This window comes from Gorilla gorilla, chromosome 11 (genome assembly GCF_029281585.2).
Source record: "Gorilla gorilla gorilla isolate KB3781 chromosome 11, NHGRI_mGorGor1-v2.1_pri, whole genome shotgun sequence".
Lineage (NCBI taxonomy): Eukaryota > Metazoa > Chordata > Mammalia > Primates > Hominidae > Gorilla > Gorilla gorilla.
Genome location: NC_073235.2, coordinates 142,750,449 through 142,769,636, shown reverse-complemented (window position 1 = coordinate 142,769,636; position 19,188 = coordinate 142,750,449).

Sequence of the window (19,188 nt, the reverse complement as noted above, 5' to 3'; positions counted from 1 at the left end):
ACACACGCACACAACGTGCACCAACCTAAACTGTGGCTGATACTATGGAAAAATGTCTTCCAGACCAGAGAAAGAGAGAGAGAGAGAGAGAGAGAGAGAGAGAGAGAGAGAGAGAGAGAGAGAGAGAGAGGGAGAGAATGAGCACAGAGTTAAAAGATTAATGAGACAAGAGGACTAGAATGGCTCTACAAGAAAACATCGGCCAGTCGGAGCTGGGGGCAAAGCAGATGAAACCAAGGAAAGCTCTATGGATCTGGGAGCGTCTCTCCAAGTATTTGGTTCATGCTAAAAAATAGAGCACATTTATTAAAAATATTTGCTTATAAACCTTGATCTGAACAGATACACACATCAAGCCAATGAAAAAAGAAAAATAGGTTATCTCCCTGGTATCAGATAGACACTCCTGATGAATGGGATGCCCGTGAAAGGGCTGCCTCTGTGATGCTTCCACTGAACAGCCTGCAGAGTTCAGATGCCACACTTGTCCTGGAGACGCACATCTGAGCCGTGTCTGCCCTGTTCATCTGTGGGAACAGGTGGTCTCCATCAGCCATCTGGGATCATGAGCTTCTGCACGCATGCGCTCCACATGGTGTCAAAGGCTGGCCTTCCAAGCGTTCCTCTGGCACCCTGCCAAAGACATTGAGTTCCTTGTGGTGCGAATCAGTTTTATGGGATTCTTTGTGTTTTCATATCTGTCCCTCGGCAGCAGGATCAGTTTATTTTTGTGGCCTTTTATAAAGTTCAGAGGTGTGTTTGATCCAGCGGTGTGTGGAGGTCAAGCCTGCTTGTTCTCGCAGGGTCTGGTCCTGATCCGTCCACGCACAGGACTCCCATCTTTGGCCATCCCGAGGCTTCTGAGGATGCTGGGGCCACGGCAGTGTGGTGTGTGCGGATGGATATGATCACCATCGGGTTCAGAGTCAACCTCGTAATCCCCAGCCTCGCCAAGACTCTCTCCCCTTCCTCTCTTTTCCTTGAGGTCCTCTGCCTTCCTCATTTCTACACGCCGTTACCATCTTAGTTGCAAACCTCTTCGTCTTCCTTGCCAGGTAAGCCAAGAAGTACATCTAGAGGTGGTCAGTGGGGCACAGCGGCATGCAGCAGAGCCACAGCCTGGCCTGGAGCCTGAGGAAGGTGAGGAGGAGAAGAGAGGAGGAGGGGAGGAGGAGAGGAGAGGAGGAGGGGAGGAGGAGAGGAGAGGAGGAGGGGAGGAGGAGAGGAGAGGAGGAGGGGAGGAGGAGAGGAGAGGAGGAGGGGAGGAGGAGAGGAGAGGAGGAGGGGAGGAGGAAGAGAGGAGGATGGGAGGAGGAAGAGAGGAGGAGAGTGGGGAGGAGGGGGAGGTGTGTATTCAGCCAGGTGGTTTCCAGATGGCACCCGGGGGCTTGTTGGGAGAACCTTGGGGGTGGGGGGCAGCATGGAGGGAAAGAGAGAGGTAAGTTACTATTTTAAACAGACCTATTTGAGGATGCTGTGGAAGATGAGCTGAAAAGAGGCAAAAGCGCAGGCAGGAGGCCCTTTCAGTTCGTGCTCTCAAGAGGCCACCGGGCATGGCAGGCCCTGCCTGGAGTGGGGGAGCAGGGGTTTGGAGGGTTGGGGATAAATTGCACGTCGACATTTTTTTCTCTGACAAGTTTGATCAGGATGCACAAATACCTAACCTCTCTCCCACGAAAACACATGGAATGGCCCAGAAGCCATGCCGGGTGGGAGGTAGAAGGCTTGCCCTGCCTTGGACCCTTCCTTTTGCTGTGCTGGGTCTTCACATGACTGGGACCATTGCACCCTGTCTGACCCTTTAGAGCCCTGGACGCAGAACATGCCTGTCCATCTCTGCATCACACACTTAGTCACTGCCTGCTCATAGCATGCTTTGCAGGGGGATTAGAGGGATGTGAATACATTCCCCAGTGCATCCAATTCCATGTGCAACTGGGGAAGGGTGGGGGCTCCTCACCACCCAGGGTCTCCCTCCCGCCCTCCCTCCAGCCCCCAGGGCACCCTGTCTTTCTCAGGCCACCATCCTTCTCATGACTGCGTGTCTCTGGCCCAGCCTCCACAGGGCCTCCTTCATGTCCTTGTTTCGCAGGCTGTAGATGAAGGGGCCAAGCATAGGGATGACCAGGCTGTAGAAGACAGACACCACCTTGCCCTGCTCCATGGACTCCATAGTCCCTGGCTGGGCATATGTGACAAACACAGTCCCATCAAACAGGGACACGGTCATCACGTGGGAGCTACAGGTGAAGACCTTATGTCACTGGCTGCGGAGGGTCTCCTCAGGATGGTCACTATGACACAGCCAAAGGAGACGAGGACCACAAGAGTGGCGCCCCCATGATGGGCCCACAAAGGCTGAACTTGGTCAGCTCATTGAGGGCCAGGCATGCACAGGCCAGCCGGAGCAGCTGGGGCATGTCACAGAGTGGTCAGTGTGGTTGGTCCCTGCAGAAGGGAGCTGGAACATGAGGCCGGTCTGCATGATGGAGCTGAGGCAGACCCTGCAGTAGGGGCCTGGTCCCAGGATGATGCAGATCGAGAGGCACGTGGTCACTGGGCACCACACCAGACTACAGATGGCCACGAAGCAGTCATAGGCCATCACGGCCAGCAGGAAAGTCTCAGTGGTAGCCAGCAAGGAGAAAAAGAACCGGGCAGCACAGCCTGCAAAGGTGACGACCTTGGACAAGGAAGAGAAGTTAACCAGGGCATTGGGGTGATGGAGGTGTGGCCAAGGTCCAGGAAGGGGAGGTTCCTGAGGAAGAAGTTCATTGGGAAGTGCAGGTGGGTGTCCAGGAGGATGACCATGGTCATGGTGAGGTTTCCCGGGATGGTCACCATGTATAGACCCGGGAACACAGCAAAGAGCAGGGCCTGGTTCTCCAGGCCACCCTCAAGCCCCTTCAGCATGCTCTCCCACAAAGGAACCACTGAGAGATTTCCATTTCTGCGGGTTGACATAACCCCTGAGCAGGGACACGGTGGGGCAAAGAGAAAGTAAGAGGCCATGAGAGGAAGTAGGTCACAGTCTCAGGATCACATGTCCCATGGAGCACAGGGACCAGCCGGTGCATTGCTGGCCACTGTGCAAGAGGCCACCAGCTGCCCTGTTCAGCTTCTGGATGAGCTCACACTGGCCCATAAGGGGGATATTCCCTTCTGTTGATGCAGCTCCCATGCAGGCATGGAGCACTCCCTATGTGGGGAATGTTTCCTCCTTTTGATGCAGCCCCCACACAGGTGTGGAGCACTCCTTGTGTGAGGACATTCCCTCCTGTTGATGCAGCTCCCATGCAGGTGTGGAGCACTCCCTGTGCAGGGACGTTCCCTCCTGTTGATGCAGCTCCCATGCAGGTGTGGAGCACTCCCTGTGCAGGGACGTTCCCTCCTGTTGATGCAGCTCCCATGCAGATGTGGAGCACTCCCTGTGCAGGGACGTTCCCTCCTGTTGATGCAGCTCCTATGCAGGCGGAGCAGTCCCTGTGTGGGGACGTTCCCTTCTGTTGATGCAGCTCCCATGCAGGTGTGGAGCACTCCCTGTGTGGGGACGTCCCCTCCTGTTGATGCAGCTCCCATGCAGGTGTGGAGCACTCCCTGTGTGGGGACGTTCCCTCCTGTTGATGCAGCTCCCATGCAGGTGTGGAGCACTCCCTGTGTGGGGACGTTCCCTCCTGTTGATGCAGCTCCCATGCAGGTGTGGAGCACTCCCTGTGCAGGGACGTTCCCTCCTGTTGATGCAGCTCCCATGCAGATGTGGAGCACTCCCTGTGCAGGGACGTTCCCTCCTGTTGATGCAGCTCCTATGCAGGCGGAGCAGTCCCTGTGTGGGGACGTTCCCTTCTGTTGATGCAGCTCCCATGCAGGTGTGGAGCACTCCCTGTGTGGGGACGTCCCCTCCTGTTGATGCAGCTCCCATGCAGGTGTGGAGCACTCCCTGTGTGGGGACGTTCCCTCCTGTTGATGCAGCTCCCATGCAGGTGTGGAGCACTCCCTGTGTGGGGACGTTCCCTCCTGTTGATGCAGCTCCCATGCAGGTGTGGAGCACTCCCTGTGTGGGGACGTTCCCTCCTGTTGATGCAGCTCCCGTGCAGATGTGGAGCACTCCCTGTGCAGGACATGCGGAGCTGCTGCCATGGGGATGCAAAGAGGCTTCCAGAGCTGAGTGACTCTGGTGTAAGAGCAGTGCTGCAGCCTCCCTGACCCTCCACCCAGGTGCATGCCCTCCCGCCCCCAAGGGATAGCCCACACCTACCATTTCAGCTCACTCATGTATCCAGTCCTGCCCTTTCTGTGCCTCATTTTCCTAACTCACTGATTCAAGAAATGCTCATTGAGAGCCTCCTGCCCACCAGGCCCAGGGCAGAGTGGCCACTCCATCTCCTGGACTCAGAAGAGAGCCCTACACTCCCCAGGCTGATGGGGGCTCTCTCTCCACTGCAGGACCCTGAGCCCCACCTCAGTAGAGTCAACTCTGAGCCTGGACCGCACTGGCATTTAATCAGCTGAGCTTCCTGCATCCTTGAGGATATCAGGAGCTTTCTGTCCATGTGCAGATATTCATGAAGCCAGCCCATAGTCTGAGGACCAGCAGGGCGGCAGCCGTGACACATTCCAGAGATGGCCGTGGTCCCCCTTTGTTCTCACTGCAGCCCTTTTTCTCTGTCCTTGGCTTCTCTGGGCTTGGCTTGTTTGAGCAATAAGAAGCACTGGGCGCCCTCACTTCTGCACCTTCCCGGACTGGGTGCTGTCATGGCCAGACCACACAGGGCTGGGCACTGCACCCCAGAGTGACATTGGTAACCAGTGGGGTTCCATGAAGTCCAGAGGAATGGGGAGAGGTTGGGTGGCTCCCCCTGGCAAGGGAGGAGCAGGAATGTGGGCACGGAGCTGCTTGTGCGTCCCAGGCAGAGGAGCGAGACCTGGGTGGAGATAGATGGTGATTTCACAGCAGACTGCACGTTCTCTAGAGGTCAGGTCTGGGGCTTCATGGCGGGGCTGCCTTGGGAGGGAGTGAGGTCACTGAGAATGGCGGTGTGCAAGCACAGGCGGGCGGGCAATGCTGTCAATGCAGGCGGGACTCTCCCCCGAGTCCCTCTTAGCCCACGTCCTCCTGGGTGGTGCTCTATGACAGCCCAGATACTCTAACAAAAAGTGAGTCAGGTGAAACGATAATAGTGTCATTTTCCTCTCCTGGGACAGCAGAGAGGGCAGGCAGAGCGGTGATGCCCAGGCGGGGTCCCAGGGAGCATGGGGGTGACAGTAGGTGGGACTGGACACCGAGCGGAGCGGGGCCTGCCCTGCACACCTTGAACGGTGGCTCAGGTGACTCCCCGGCTGTAGCCACTGCCCAGGGCCTCCCTCCCCCTCTCGCCCACCCCAGGCCACCTACACTGTCACTCACCCACACAGGAGCAACCACAGTGACCAGAGGGACCTATCTTCCCACAGGCACCTGCAAGTCAGCAGAGTTTACACCTCTCCCCCATGAGGGCCTCAGCTTAGCATCTCTGCGGCTATTTCCCAGGACAGGGAAGCCCCTCCAGGGCCTTGGGTCAGCACCCCCGAGGTGGCCTGGAAGACTGTGGCACCTGAGGAGCTATTGCAGGCGTTATCTGCAAAGCCAGATGCCGTTTCATGTTAGAAGAACAAGCATATACAGTGCCTCCTGCTTGCCTATGAGGCTTAAGGGTTACAGCAGGGACACCAAAAAAAAAAAAAAAAAAACTGGCCATTAACTCGAGCCTGGGCAATGTCATTCTGGGTAATGCAGAGGCACCAGTGTTCTCTGTGACCCACGGTTTATGATGATTTGGCTGGCCCCTGTGTCCCTTCACCGTAAATGCTTGCTACTCAAGTGCGGTTGGGGCTGCAGCACCCACGTCACCTGTCACTATCTAGAATGCAGAATCTCAGGCCCACTGCGTTAAACTCACATTCATGTGGGTCTCCCTGCTTATTCCTCTTCACATTCAGTTTGAAGTGACCCTGGAGCCCAGGCAATGCTCTGCTGAGGCACAGGGAGTGCTCCACGCCTGCACGGGAGCTGCATCAACGGGAGGAACGTCCTCTCACAGGGAGTGCTCCACGCCTGCACGGGAGCTGCATCAACGGGAAGAAACGTCCTCACACAGGGAGTGCTCCACGCCTGCATGGGAGCTGCATCAACTGGAGGAAACGTCCTCACACAGGGAGTGCTCCACGCCTGCACGGGAGCTGCATCAACAGAGCAGCCGGGGCCATGCTCAGGGTTCCATCCCCCGAGAGTGGCCAGGCAGGGCCCACTGTGCCTCACACCCTGGGGACCACACTGTCTCCTGCAATCATCATGACAGAACATGACTCACCAGAGCCTGGGAGCTCCCAGGTGCTCCGTGCCCTGGCCTGCACTGGAGTAATGAGGTGGGCACCAAAGACTCAGAGTTTCTGTTATCACTGAGGATGACAATGAGGTGCCCCCAAGGACTACTGCCCCCTCACACTTCAGCTGTGACTTCCTGTGCAGGGAAGTGACAGTGGGAGGGGCAGAGGTGGCACCTGGGGTCTTAGTGAGCATCACCCTGGTGCTCCACATCCTGGCTACAGGAGGTCCAGGTTTCTGGTGAAAGGAGGGAGGGATGGGCTCATGCACCTCCCCATCCTCACCCCTTTCCCATCTGCTTGGCTCTGTGTAAGGCACTTGGGGTCACTGTGCTGGGGAAGATTCTCTGGCAGGGCTGGGACTCGGGGCCTCCCGTGGCCAATTAGGTGAGACTCTGCCTCTGTAGGGCACCAGGACTCCAAGTTCTCCTGGGTCCTCTGTCACCACCCTGTCTGATCCTCCTTACCCACAGGGCAGGACCAAAGACCAGAAGTCCCTCAGGGGGCCCAGAGGAGCAAACAGGAGACAAGCAGAGGATCTAGGAGCAGACCCAGTGGCCTCAGCAAACTGTCTTCCAGGCACGGATGTGAACTCCTGGGTGCAGAGCTCCTCTCTTGAACCAACCCCTCCTGACCCAGCCCCAACATTCTGGCTGAGGAAAAGTGACCTAATGGGACAATTCTTGATTTGGGGAACTGGATCCCTTGGCTCCACCCCAAGTTCTCCATCCAAGAGCCCGTGACCTTGGGCAAGTCACTCTTTCATTGTCATATATCCAGTAATTAAATAAGGTCATCTCTAAATTCCTCTCTGCATTTTTTATTGCCAGCAAACATGCTTAAAATTCTCTATTTTTTTTTTTTTCGAGACAGAGTTTCGCTCTCGTCACCCAGGCTGGAGTGCAATGGTGCTATCTCAGCTCACTGCAACCTCTGCCGCCTGGGTTCCAGCGATGCACCCGCCTCAGCCTCCCGAGTAGCTGGGATTACAGGCATGCATCACCACACCTGGCTAATTTTTGTATTTTTAGTAGAGACGGGGTTTCACCATGTTGGCCAGGCTGGTCTAGAACTCCTGACCTTAGGTGATCCACCTGCCTTGGCCTCCCAAAGTGCTGGGATTACAGGCGTGAGCCACTGCGCCCGGCCAAATTCTCTATTTCTAAAAAATTCAAAATAAGCACCTGCTTGAAAAAACCCAAGCTATAAAGAAGTGAGTAAGTGGAAAGGGACCTTCCCACCTTTCCCTACAAAAAGTTAGCCCTCTTAACAATTAGTTTGACTCTGCAGGGGTGTGTGTGCGTGTGTGTGTGTGTGTGCGCATGCATGAGTTTTACTTTTGTCATTTAAAAAAACTAGATCACGATACTCATTAGATCTTCAGTTTGATTCTTTTTTCACTTAACTCAATGCCATGCACATCTTAGTTTTTTTCTGCCTCTGAATGGTCTATTGTAATTTGTTTATATATCATATTTATGGGCCTTGGGGTTATTTTTTCCCCTGTCATAAATGATATTGCAAAGCATGTTCATGATGTCCTCATGGTAACATTACCATAGGCCAGCAATTGACTGTCATGCCAATTCTCTATTGTACTCCAAATAATTAGTGCAACTTCTGCCACTGGCACATCAAAACATGGATTTGTCTCCCCTCACTAGTACTTACTATCATCAGTTTAAGAAATTTGTACGTATTGGGAGGCTGGGGTGGGAGGATCAATTGAGCCCAGAAGTTTGAGACCATCTCTACAAAAAATTTAAAAACTTAGCCAGGTGTGGTGGCATATGCCTTGTAGTCCCAGATACTTGGGACGCTGAGGCAGGAGGATTGCTTGAGCCTTGGAGTTCAAGGCTGCAATGCTCTATGATTGTGACACTGCACTCCAGCCTGGGCAACAGCAAGACCCCAACTCTCAGGAAAAAAATGTATGCATCTCACATAGTGTGATGGTTAATTTTGTGTATCAACATGACTGGGCTACTGAGTGCCCAGATACTTGGTCAAGCATTATTCTGAATGTTTCTGTGAAGGGGCGTCAGATGTGTTTAACAATTAAATCCGGCCGGGCGCGGTGGCTCACGCCTGTAATCCCAGCACTTTGGGAGGCTGAGGCGGGCGGACCACGAGGTCAGGAGATCGAGACCATCCTGGCTAACATGGTGAAACCCCGTCTCTACTAAAAAAATACAAAAAAATTAGCTGGGCGCGGTGGCGGGCGCCTGTAGTCCCAGCTGCTCGGGAGGCTGAGGCAGGAGAATGGCGTGAACCCGGGAGGCGGAGCTTGCAGTGAGCCGAGATCACACCACTGCACCCCAGCCTGGGCGGCAGAGCGAGACTCGTCTCAACAACAACAACAATAACAACGACAACAACAACAAACAACTAAATCCATGGACTAAGTAAAGTAGATTGATCTCCATAATGTGGGTGAGCCTCATTCAATTAACTGAAGGCCTAAATAGAACAAAAACGTTGACCCTTCTCCATGTAAGAGGGAATTTCTCCTGCCCAGCTACCTTTGAGCGGGGACATCTGGTTTTTTTACTGCCTTCAAACTTAAATGGAAACTGCAGCTCTTCCTGAATCTCCAGCTTGCTGACTGCCAACCTGCAAACTCGTCAGCTCCAAAACTCTGTGAGTCAATGTCTGACAATACATCTATGTATGTGTGTACATAAATACATGGACATATGCACATATGTACACCATAAGATATACCCATATATTCTGTTTCTCTGGAGAACACTGATATGCATGGCACCTCATTTTAATGAACATAACTGTATTCGTTAGTGTGGCTGGTTGTCTTTTCTATACTTGTGGGCCATTTGTGTTTCTACTTCTGTAATTTGCTCCTGTACATTCACACATTCTGTCTGATGGTGATGCAGTCCTGCTTGGGGACCATGACTGGAATCAGATGGGAACTGGAGGCTACGCCCAGGGAATGCCTCCTTCCCTGCAGACCCTAGCCCCAGGCCCAGGCACACCAGCCACGTCACTGGGGTCAACAACTTGGCAGAGTTGCTTTCTCACCCTGAGGCAGAGTTGTTTCCATTTGTTTTGGTTTGGGGCTTTAAAAGTTCTACCCAGTCTTATGTAGGAGTAAATCCTGGACTCCACACTGGGTCCAGTTCCCTGCTGGGCAAGAGCACTTTCCACATAGTGCTCCATCTTTGCTGTTCCATTGTCTACTTTCTCTTTTGCAATAATGTTTCACTTTCCCACTGGATTGCTGAGTTTCTTCTTATTGAATTTTATGAGCTCTTTACATAAAAGAGCTTTATGGACGCTTTATACTCCTCAGAGTAAATATGCAAGGATATTTTTCACTTCCGCAAATAAAAATGGAGGCTCTCATTTTTCTTGAACCAAGGGTAAGAGAAATACGGCATTTCACTTAACCACATGAAACACTTCAATACAACTTTAATGGCAAGTGCTAATTGACATGAGTTTAGAGTTGGAAAGACAAGAGAGAGAGGTGGAGACTGCGGTAAACGTCAAATAAAGGCTGTAACTACAACTCGCCTCCAGCCAACTATTGCTGAGTATCAACACAGGCTCTGTGTTACCAGGTCTTCTGAATTTCCAAACGAAACAGAAGTCTAGATTTTATATTTTTTAGATACTGGAAACCAATTGAAGATTTTATTTTTATTTCAATAGCATTTGGGGTACAAGTGGTTTTTGGTTACATGGATGAATTATATATTGGTGAATTCTGAGATTTTAGTGTGCCCATCACCTCAGTAGTGTATGACGTACCTAATGTGTAGTTTTTTCCCTGGCCCCTCTCCCACCCTCCCCTTTCTTAGTCTCTAAAGTCCATTATGTCACTCTGTATGCCTTTGCATACTCATAGCTTAGCTCCAATTGATAAGTGAGAAAATATGGTTCTTGGTTTTCCACTCCTGTGTTACTTCTGGCCTCCAGCTCCACCCCAGTTGCTGCAAAAGACATTATTTTGTTCCTTTTAGTGGCTGAGTAGTATTCCATGGTGTACATATGCTACATTTTCTTTATCATAAGTCAATGGACACTTAGGTTGGTTTCACATCTTTGCAATTGAGAATTGTGCTGTTATAAACATGTGTGCACAAATGTCTTTTTCATATAATGGCTTCTTTTTCTTTGGGTAGATACCCAGTAATGGAATTGCTGGATCAAATGGCAGATCTACTTTTAGCTCTTTAAGGAATCTCAATACTGTTTTCCATAGAGGTTGTACTAATTCATATTCCCACCAGCAATGTATAAGCATTCCCTTTCTCCTACATCTGTGCCAACATCTATTGTCTTTTGACTTTTTAATGAAGGCCATCCTTGCAGGAGTAAGGTGGTATCTCATAGTGGTTTTAATTTGCATTTCCCTGATGATTAGTAATGTTGAGTATTTGTCTATATGTTTCTTGGCCATTTGTATATCTTCTTTTGAGAAACGTCTATCCATATCTTTGCCCACTTTTTAGTGGAATTATTTGTTCCTTCTTGCTGATTTGTTTGAGTTCGTTATAGATTCTGGATAGTTCTTTATTGGATGTGTAGTTTGCAAATATTTTCTCCTATTCTGTGGGTTGTCCGTTTCCTCTGATGATGATGATTATTATTATTATTTGCTGTGCAGAAGCTTTTTAGTTTAATCAGGTCCCATTTATTTATTTTTGTTTTTATCACATTTGCTTTTGGGGTCTTAGTCATGAATTCTTTGCCTAGGACAATGTCTGGAAGAGTTTTTCCAACATTGTCTTCTAGAATTTTTATGGTTTCAGGCCTTATATTTAAGTCTTTGTTCCATATTGAGTTGATTTTTGTGTATGGTGAGAGATAGATAGGGATCCAGTTTCATTCTTCTACGTGTGGCATGTCAGTTTTCCCAGCTCCATTTATTAAATAGGGTGTCCATTCCCCAATTTATGTTTTTGGGTGCTTTGTTGAGGATCAGTTGTCTGTATGTATTTGGCTTTATTTCTGGCTTCTCTATTCTGTTAAATTGGTATAAGTACCTACTTACCTACTTTTATACCAGTACCATGCTGTTTTAGTAACTATAGTCTTGTAGTGTAATTTGAAGTCTGGTAATGTGATGCCTCCAGATTTGTTCTTTTTGCTTAGGATTGCTTTGGCTATTTGGGCTCTCTTATGGTTCCATATGAATTTTTGGATTGTTTTTTCTAATTCTGTGAAGAATGATGATGATATTTTGATGAGAATTGCATTGAATCTGTGCGTTGCTTTGGGCAGTTTGGTCATTTTCACAATACTCATTCTTCCAATCCATGAGCATGGGATGCGTTCCCTTTTGTTTGTGTGATCTATGATTTCTTTCAGCAGTGTTTTGTAGTTCTCCTTGTCGAGGTCTTTCACCTCCTCAGTTAGGATATTCCTATGTATTTTATTTTATGTTATTTTATTTTATTTTTTGCAGCTGTTATAAAAGGGATTATGTTCTTGATTTGATTCTCAGGTTGGTCACGGTTAGTGTATAGCAATGCTACTGATTTGTGTACATTGATTTTGTAACCTGAGACTTTACTGAATTTGTTCATCAAATCTACAAGTCTTTTGGTGGAGTCTTCGGGATTTTCTAGATATACAATCATATCATCTACAAACAGTGATAGTTTGACTTCTGCTTTTCCAATTTAAATTCCCTTTGTTTTTTTCTCTTGTCTGATTGCTGTGGCTAGTACTTCCAGAACTATGTTGAATAGAAGTGGTGAAAGTGGGCATCCTTGTCCCTGTTCTCAGGCAGGGAGATGCTTTCAACTTTTCCCCATTCAGTATGATGTTGATTGTGGGTTTGTCACATATGGTTTTCATTATTTTGAGGTAGGTCCCTTCTACACCTAGTTTGTGGAGACTTTTTATCATAAAGGGGTGCTGGATTTTGCCAAATGCTTTTTCCATATTTATTGAGATGATCTTATAGTTTTTGTTTTTAATTCTGTTTATATGATGTGTCACATTTATTGACTTGCATATGTTAAAGCATCCCTGCATCCTGGGGATGAAACCCACTCGATCATGATGAGTTATCTTTTTGATGTGCCTTTGGATTCAGTTAGATAATATTTTATTGAGGATTTTTATATTTATGTACATCAGGGTCTATAGTTTTCTTTTTTGTTGTTGTTGTTATGTCCTTTCCTTGTTTGGGCATCAGCATGATACTAGCTTCATAGAATGATTTAGGGAGGATTCCTTCTTTCTCAATCTTTTGGAATAATTTCGGTAGGATTGGTACTTTTTCTTTGAATGTCTGGTAGAAAGCCGTGAATCCATCTGGTCATGGGCTTTTTTTTGTTGGCAAAGTCTTAAATTACTGATTTATTCTCGCTGCTTGTTTTCAGTCTGTTTAAGGTTTCTATTTCTTCCTTATTTAATCTAGCAGGGTTGTATGTTTTCAGGAATTTGTTGATCCCTTCTGGGTTTTCTTATTTATGTGCATAAGGATCTTCATAGTAGTCTCAAATGCTCAAATGATCTTTTGAATTTCTGTTGTGTTGGTTGTAATGTCTCTAGTTTCATTTCTAATTGAGCTTATTCGGGTCTTCTCTCTTCTTTTCTTGATTAATCTAGTTAATGGTCTATCAATTTTGTTTATTGTTTCAAAGAACCAGATTTTTGTTTCGTTGATCTTTTGTATTTTTTTTTGTTTGAATTTCATTTAGTTCTGCTCTGATCTTTGTTATTTCTTTTCTTCTTCTAGCTGTAGGTTTCGTTTGTTCTTTTTTCTCCGGTTCCTTGAGATGTGACATTAGGTTGTCAATTTCTGCTCTTTCAGACTTTTTGATGTAGGCATTTAGTGCTATAAACTTTTCTTTTAGCACTGCTTTTGTTGTATCCCAGAGGTTTTGATAACTTGTCTCAGTATTATCATTTAATTCAAAGAATTTTAAAATTTTTGTCTTTATTCCATTGTCAACTCATTCAAGAGCAGATTACTTAATTTCCATGTATTTGTATAGTTTTGAGGGTTTCTTTTGGAGCTGATTTCTATTTTTATTGCACTGTGTTCTCAGAAGATATTTGATATGATTTTGATTTTTTAAAATATATTGAGACTTGGCTGGGCATGGTGGCCCATGCCTATAATCCCAACACTTTGGGAGGCCAAGGCGGGTGGATTGCTTGTGCTCAAGAGGTCAAGACCAGCATGGGCAACATAGTGAAACCCCATGTCTACTAAAAAAAAACATTAGCCAGATGTGGTGGCTCATGTCTGTGGTCCCAGCTACTCAGGAGGCTGAGGTGGGAGAATTGCTTGAGTCTGGGAGGTGGAGGTTGCAGTGAGCCAAGATCTCACTACTGCACTCCAGCCTGGCTGACAGAGTGAAATTCTTTCTCAAAAAAAAAAAATGAGATTTGTTTTATGGCCTATCATATGGTCTATCTTGAAGAATGTTCCATGTGTTAATGAGAGAAATGTGTATTCTGCAGATCTTGGGTAGAATGTTCTGTAAATACTGTGGAATCTATTTGTTCTAGCATGTCATTTAGGTCCATTGTTTCTCTATTGACTTTCTGTCCTGAAGATCTGTGTAATGTTGTAGTGGTGTACTGAAGTCTCCCACTGTTATTGTTTTGCTGTCTATCTCATTTCTTAGGTCTAGTAGTAATTGTTTTATGAATCTAGGAGCTCCGGGGTTAGATGCATATAAATTTAGAATTGTAACATCTTCTTATTGAATTGATCCTTTTATCATTACATAGTGACCATCTTTGTCTTTTTGTTCTGTTATTGTTACTTTGAAGTCTGTTTTGTCTGATATAAGAATAGCTACTCCTGCTCACTTTTGATTTCCATTTGTGTGGAATACCTTTTTTTCACCCTTTTACTTTGAGTTTGTTTGAGTCATTCTGTTGTTAAGTGAGTCTTTTAAAGACAGCAGATATTTGGATTGTGATTTGTTATGCATTCTGCCATTCTGTATCTTTTTTTTTTTTTTCACTCTGTTGCCCAGGCTGGAGTGCAGTGATGCAATCTCGGCTCGCTGCAACCTCCTCCTCCCAGGTTCAAATGATTTCTCCTGCCTCAGCCTCCCAGACCATTTACATTCAATGTTAATATTGAGATGTGAGGTACTGTTCTCTTCATCATGTTAATTGTTATCTACATGGTTTGTGTGTGTGTGTGTATGTGTGTGTGTTATTGTTTTATAGGAACTGTGAGTTTTAAGCTTTCAAGAGGTTCTATTTTGGTGTATTTTAGGCTTTTGTTTCAAGAGTTAGAACTCCTTTTAGCATTTCTTGTGGTGCTGGTTTGGTAGTGACAAATTCCATCAGGATTTGTTTGTCTGAAAATGACTTCATTTCTCCTTCATTTGTGAAACTTAATTTTGTGGGATACAAAATTCTTGGCTGACAATTGTTCTGTTTAAGGAGGTTGAAGATAAGACCCCAATCCCTTCTGGCTTGTAAGGTTTCTGCTGAGAAGTCTGATGTTAGTCTGATAGGTTTTCCTTTGTAGGTTATCTGTGGCTTTGTCATACAGCTCTTAGAATTCTTTCCTTCATGTTAACTTTAGGTAGCCTGATGACTATATGCCTTGGTGAAGATTTTTTTTGCAATAAATTTCCCAAGAGTTATTTGAGCTTCTTAAATTTGGATATCCAGATCTCTTGCTAAGCCAGGGAACTTTTCTTCAATTAGTCCCTCAAATAAGTTTTCCAGACTTATTATTTTCTCTTCTTCCTCAGGAACACCAATTATTCTTGGGTTTGGCCACTTTACATAAACCCATATTTCTTAGAGACTTTGTTAATTTCTTTTGGTTTTTCTTCTTTGTCTGATTGGGTTAATCCAAAAGCCTTGTCTTCGAGCTCTGAAATTCTTTCTTCTATTTGTTGTAGTCTATTTTTAAAACTTCCCACTGCATTTTGTAATTCCCTCAGTGTGTCTTTCATTTCCAGAAGTTCTGATTGTGTTTTCTTGATGATATCTATCTCTCTAGAAAATGTTTATTCATATCCTGAACTGCTTTTTAAATTTCCTTATGATGGTTTTCACTTTTCTCTGATATTTTGAGTAGCTTAATAACCTTCTGAACTCCTTATCTGGTATTTCAAAAATTTCATCTTGGTTTGAGTCCGTTGCTGGAGAGCTAGTGTGATCTTTTGGATGTATTATGTCACCCTGTTTTGTTATATTACCAGAGTTATTTTTCTGGCTTCATCTCATTTGGGTAGACTATTTCTTCTAATTATTCTTGAATTTATGTTTGGTTTGACTGTATTTCTTTGTTTTTAAATTTCTTTTTTCCCCCTTAAGGATGAGACTTTAATGCTTATAATTAATTATAGCCTGATTCAGTTCTTGGTACATTCAGGAGTGAGGCAGACTCTGAAATTCCTTGGTTACGGACGGCCTCAGTGTCTTGGCCTTCTTGAACGTGGGTTATAGTAGTAATGAACTGGTCGTGTAGACAGACTCAGGACCTCCTGGTTAGCTAGAGTGGTGCAGGCAGAGGTGATAGCTGAGATTGCACAGCGGTTTTCTCCTTCCTGGGTGAAGTGTTATTCTACCAGGAGATGCTGTCCTGGACTGTGTTGATTGGCCTTCAGCCATGAGGTGGTGCTTGCAAAAGAGCAGCAGTGGGATTTGTGCTCGCCTTAGGTTTGCCCAGGGAGATACTCTGGTTTCTTAGGCAATGGGCGGGGTCATGTAGCTCCCAAGAGATTCTGTCCCTTGTGTGAAGCTACCAGGGCAGGTGGTGGGGCAAAGCCGGGGGGTGGGGGGCTGGACGGGGCGGGTTTGCGCTGATGCTCCCTGTGCAGGGTAAGCAGTAGCCCCTGTGCGTGTCGGGGCACGGGAGCGGTCCTCAGGCCGCGGGTTTGACATTCCAGGGGGAGCGCTGCTGTCTCTGCAGCACAGAAAAGTTTGTGCAGGGAGTGGGGAGTGGCAGGCGGTGGCCAGCCCCACAGTTCCCACGCACTTGGAGAGTCGGATCCACTCCCACAGTGTTCGCTGGCAGCAGCGAACTGAGTTCCAGTCAGCCTGTAATCAGACCTTCCACTGCCTGGAGTCATAAGCTTTCCCCATGGAGATAGCAACCGCCGCCTTCAAGCCACGCCCCTCCCTGTCTGCTGCAAAGGTGGGCGTCCAGCCCCTGCACCCGCGGGCCCTGCGCCCGAGGCTCCTGCACCGGCCGTCCCTGCACCCTGGCCCCTGCACCCTGGCCCCTGCACCCAAGGCTCCCGCACCCGTGGTCCCTGCACTCGAGACTCCAGCACCCACAGCTCCTGCACCTGGGGCCCCTGCACCCAAGGTTCCTGCACCCAAGGCGCCCGCACCCGTGGCCCCTGCACCCCAGACTCCCGCATCCGCAACTCCCGCACCTGGGGCCCCTGAACCCAAGGCTTTTGCACCTGGGGCTCCTGCATCCGCGGCACCTGCACCCAAGGCTCCTGCACAGGGGTTCCTGCACCCGGGGCCCCTGAACCCAAGACTCCTGCACCCGCAGCTCCTGCACCAGGGGCCCCTACACCCGGGATGCCTGCACCCACGGCCCCTGAACCAAAAGCTCCTGCACCCGGGACCCCTGCACCAAAGGCTCCCGAACCTTGAAACCTGCTTTTTACCCTCTCCCACCTGGGGTTATGTCGTGAAACGCCACCATTGGGAGCTTCTTTCAACCTGAGACCACGCCTGAAGTTCTTGGCTGTCCGCAGGGTCCCCTGTGAGGAAAGTAGGAAACGACTGATCTTGGTCTGCCTGGGCTCTGGGAGTGCAGGAGAGGTCTTCCCAACGCAGCTCCTGCTTTTATATCCCACCACCCTTCCCAAGTCAGTTCCTGCTCCGGGTGGGGTTAGGGCCTTCCTTCTTGTCCTCCTGGACTTTCGGGGTCCCCAGGGGTGTTGTGTATCCCAGAGGCAAACTCCCCCCTCACACTCGGACTCGCAGCCCCTGCCTGACTCACAGGGTGGGCTGCAGCCTCACGCTTCCTTCAAAGGTCCCTAGAATCCTGCGGTTTTCCCGTTCAGCGATGGCATCTCTTGTTGAAAAACATTTCACAAGGTGAATCTCTACACACTTTTGTCCTTCCAAGCGGGAGAGATGTGCTAGCGATGCCCCTAATCCGCCATGTTGGGGTGAAGATTTTATTTTAAATACTGTGTGGCCAAAGAAAATACGTCTTTGACCCAGACTCAGCCTGCAGGCTGCTGGTTTTCTGTTCATATCAGAGAGTATGTTGGCCCATGATGTACCAGCTCACAGACAAGGTCTGGATGAGCTGCCGGTGACATCAGTGAGCACAACATAAAGGAATTTTAAAAGGTATCAGCAGGTCATTTGCACCACACAGGATAAATATTGTGTAAAATACAGATAAATGTGTTAAGTACGCTTAGCATTGCAGGAAATTAGACCATCACTTTTTATAAGATAGGAGTTCTGTAACAATAGGGAGAAATAGAAAGAAAATTCATAGAACTAAGAGGATTTCAGAGCCAAAATAGGTATTTAAAAGTTTTGCAATGGAAACAGCATGGTGTGGAAAGGGATTCCTGGCATAGAGAAAAGTCCTGAGTCCATCCTGGTGAGTGTACAGAATAAAGAAAGAGAGACTTCTTAGAGCAAAGTAAGTAGAATTGGAGGACAGATACATAAAATTCAATGTGAAGTTAACAAATTTTGAAACAGAGAAACCAACAATGGAAAAAAATATTTTCAGAAAGATAGTAGAAGAGAATTTTATAGCATTGAAGAAAGAGCCACACTGAGAATTGAGTTTTGGGAAAAAATTGATGCAGAAGCCAACTCTGACATGCACCCTAACAGCATGATGGTGATGATGAAGATAGAAAATTTAAACATATGCAAAAGTAGAGAGTGCAGTATAATGCACCTCAAGCAGCCACCACCCAGCTTTCATGGCAACCAACTCCTGGCCAATCTTGCATCCTCCCTACCCTACACCCACAGTCTCTGTAGTATTTTGAAGTAAATATTAGACAAATAGAGTTTTATCTATAAATATTTAGCATGCATTTCTTTAAAAAGACCATTTCTCCTAAAAATATCTACCATACCTAAAGAAATATAATTTCTTAATATCAAATATTCATCAGTGCTCAAATGTTCATTTTCTCATTAATTAAATGTAATAGATTTTAAAAATAGAGCTTGTTTTACTCAGTCAAAAATGGTTCACACTCTGTGACTTGTATAAGGCCCTTTTAATATGGGCTGACTTCTCTCTCTCTCTCTCTCTCCCTTCCTCCCTCATTCTTTCTTCCATTTTCCATCCTCTCTCCCCCTTTACCTCCCCCCCTCCCCCCTTCATCCGTGTACGTCTGTGTCTTGCTTTAATGTATTTCCTTAAGAAACTGGAGTTTCATTGATAAGCAACTTCGGCAAAGTCTAAGGATATAAAATGAATGTGCAAAAGTCACAAGCATTCCTATACACCAACAACAGGCAAGCAGAGAGCCAAATCATGAATGAATTCCCATCCACAATTGCTACAAAGAGAATAAAATACCTAGCAATAGAGCTAACAAGGGAAGGGAAGGACCTCTTCAAGGAGAACTACAAACCATTGTTCAAGGAAATCAGAGAGGTCACAAACAAATGGAACATATTCCATGCTTATAGATAAGAGGAATAAATATTGTGAAAATCGCCATACTGCCCAAAGTAATTTATAGATTCAATGCTATTCCCATTAAACTACCATTGACATTCTTCACAGAATTTAAAATTCATATGGAACCAAAAATGAACTTGTATAGCAAGACAATCCTAAGCAAAAAGAACAAAGCTGGAGACATCAACAGGCCTTAAACTATACCACAAGGCTATAGTAACCAAAACAGC